Below are 3,638 nucleotides of genomic sequence, written 5' to 3' on the forward strand. Positions count from 1 at the left end.
CATTTAAAATGCACCTGGATGGGTATATGAATAGGAAAGGTTTAGAGGGATATGGGCCAAATGTTAGCAAATGGGATTAGATTAATTTAGGATATCTGGTCAGCATGGACAAGTTACACTAAAGCGTCTGTTTCTGTGCTTACACCTCTGTGACTTTATGACTAAATGGGAAATAATTAAATAAAAAAAGTGTCTTTCTGGGTCTTAGTTGAGGTGTCTATAATTGGCTTCAAAATTTAAATCCCTCATTTATGCTATTCTATTGATCACAGAAAGTTTGGAAAGTAACTAATAAACAAAAGGAATTCTTTAAGTACCTCTCTACGTTTCAAATCAATACACAGGCTTGAGACTTGTAGTTAATTAGGTGAAATCTTAATGTGGTACACCTTTACTGTACCATATTGCCTTGGGGATAGGGGACAGGCAGTGTCTTGCAATTCTCTGTGTGCTTCTCACAGAATCACTTACTCTGCTTGGAATATTGAGAAAACAGTTGTACATCTGCTGGAATCCAGAACAAAGAGCATTGAGGTTATTAGGAAACACCGTGTTCCTGATTGTAGGAATTAAGCAGGAATTTTGAATGGGGACCATACTCTGAATGGCAAGTCCAAATTTATAAGGAATTGAAATGGTCAGGTCAGTCTTGTAAAATTAGTTTTAAAAAATTCAGTTGTGGAATTACTGCAGAGAAAAAGCGAACTCTGAAATGTTAAATGGCAGAATGAAAAACTGAAGACAATTAGAGAATTCCTGAGACCTGTGGCATACTCTGGCTTGGTTTTGAGGGTAGAGAAAGAAGATAAGAATGCAGTAACAGCCTATTCAATCCTCTGAGCCTGTTCTTTCATTCAATTTGATTATGGCTGATATATTTATGTCTCATCTCCTAACCTGTTCAACCCCAAGATAAGCTCTTCATCCCAGGAATGGATTGAGGAAACTGTTTCGAACTTCTTCTAAAGCAATTATTTATTTTCTCAAATACGGAGACCCAAAATGTACATGATCCTTCAGATGTAGTCTCACCAACAACTGAACAACAGCAGTAAAATTACATTACATTTATATTCCATCTCCTTGAATAAACAACAACATGCCATTTCCCTTTCTAATGACTTGCTGTACCTGCAAGCTAATTTTGTGATTCATGTACCAAGACACCCATGTTCTTTAATACTGAGTTCTGGATTCTTTCTCCATTTGTATAGCACATAGATTTTCTACTCTTCCTACAAATAAAGGACAAGTTCACATAGAACATAGAACATAGAACAATACAGCACAGAACAGGCCCTTCGGCCCACGAAGTTGTGCCGAACATTTGTCCTAGCTTAAGCACCTATCCATGTACCTATCCAATTGCCGCTTAAAGGTCACCAAAGATTCTGACTCCACCACTCCCACAGGCAGCGCATTCCATGCCCCCACCACTCTCTGGGTAAAGAACCCACCCCTGACATCTCCCCTATACCTTCCACCCTTCACCGTAAATTTATGTCCCCTTGTAACACTCGGTTGTGCCCGGGGAAAAAGTTTCTGACTGTCTACTCTACCTATTCCTCTGATCATCTTATAAACCTCTATCAAGTCACCCCTCATCCTTCGCCGTTCCAACGAGAAAAGGCCGAGAACTCTCAACCTAGCCTCGTACGACTTCCTCTCAAACTCTATCCACCTGAGTTGCAACCTTCAAAGATCTATGTACATAGACCCCAAGATCCCTCTGTTCCTCCACCTCACTAAGAACCCTACAGTTAACCCTGTATTCTGCATTCTTATTTGTTCTTCCAAAATGGACAACCTCACACTTGGCAGGGTTGAACTCCATCTGCCACTCCTCAGCCCCGCTCTGCATCATATCTAAGTCCCTCTGCAGCCGACAACAGCCCTCCTCACTGTCCACAACTCCACCTCTCTTCGTATCATCTGCAAATTTACTGACCCACCCTTCGACTCCCTCTTCCAAGTCATTAATAAAAATTACAAACAGCAGAGGACCCAGAACTGATCCCTGCGGAACTCCACTTGTAACTGGGCTCCAGGCTGAATATTTACCATCTACCACCACTCTCTGACTTTGACCGGTTAGCCAGTTTTCTATCCAATTGGCCAAATTTCCCTCTATCCCCTGCCTCCTGACTTTCCGCATAAGCCTGCCATGGGGAACCTTATCAAATGCCTTACTAAAATCCATGTACACTACATCCACTGCTCTACCCTCTTCCACATGCTTGGTCACCTCCTCGAAGAATTCAATAAGACTTGTAAGGCAAGACCTACCCCTCACAAATCTGTGCTGGCTGTCCCTAATCAAGCAGTGCCTTTCCAGACACTCTTAAATCCTATCCCTCAGTACCCTTTCCATTACTTTGCCTACCACCAAAGTAAGACTAACTGGCCTGTAATTCCTGGGGTTATCCCTATTCCCTTTTTTGAACAGGGGCACAACATTCGCCACTCTCCAGTTCCCTGGCACCACCCCCAGTGAAGACGAAAAGATCATTGCCAACGGTTCTGCAATTTCCTCTCTTGCTTCCCACATAATCCTAGGATATGTCCCGTCAGGCCCGGGGGACTTGTCCACCCTCAAGTTTTTCAAAATGCCCAACACATCTTCCTTCCTAACAAGTATCTCCTCTAGCTTACCAGTCCGTTTCACACTCTCCTCTTCAACAATACGGTCCCTCTCATTCGTAAATACTGAAGAAAAGTACTCATTCAAGATCACGCCTATCTCTTCCGACTCAATACACAGTCTCCCACTACTGTCCTTGATCGGACCTACCCTCATTCTCGTCATTCTCATGTTTCTCACATACGCATAAAAGGCCTTGGGGTTATCCTTGATCCGCCAAAGATTTTTCATGCCCTCTCTTAGCTCTCCTAATCCCTTTCTTCAGCTCCCTCCTGGCTATACTGTATCCCTCCAATGCTCTGTCTGAACCTTGTTTCCTCAACCTTATGTAAGCCTCCGTCTTCTTCCTTACAAGACATTCAACCTCCCTCGTCCACCAAGGTTCCCTCACACGACCGTCTCTTTCCTGCCTGGCAGTTACATACATATCAAGGACACATCGTATCTGTTCCTTGAAAAGGTTCCACATTTCAACGACATCCTTCCCTGACAGCCCAATTTATGCTCCTCAGATCCTGTCTTGCAGCATCGTATTTACCCTTCCCCCAATTGTAAAACCTGCCCTATTGCACGCACCTGTCCCTCTCCATAACCAAGGTGAAAGTCACAGAATTGAGGTCACCATCATCAAAATGCTCATCCACTAACAAGCCCATCACTTGTCCCGGTTCATTCCCAAGTACCAAATCCAATATGGCCTCCCCTCTGGTCGGACAATCTACATACCGAGTTAGAAAAGCTTCCTGGACACACTGCACAAACACCGCCCCGTCCAATCTACTTGGTCTAAAGAGCTTCCAATCAATATTTGGGAAGTTGAAATCACCCATGACTATTACCCTGTGGCTTCTGCACCTTTCCAAAATCTGTTTCCCAATCTGTTTCTCCACATCTCTGCTGCTATAGTAAACACCCAACAAGATGACTACTCCTTTCCTATTTCTGACTTCAGCCCATACTACCTCCAAAGGCAGATCCCCCTCAAACTGCCTTTCTG

The sequence above is a fragment of the Chiloscyllium plagiosum genome, chromosome 2, assembly GCF_004010195.1.
Source record: "Chiloscyllium plagiosum isolate BGI_BamShark_2017 chromosome 2, ASM401019v2, whole genome shotgun sequence".
NCBI classification, from domain to species: domain Eukaryota; kingdom Metazoa; phylum Chordata; class Chondrichthyes; order Orectolobiformes; family Hemiscylliidae; genus Chiloscyllium; species Chiloscyllium plagiosum.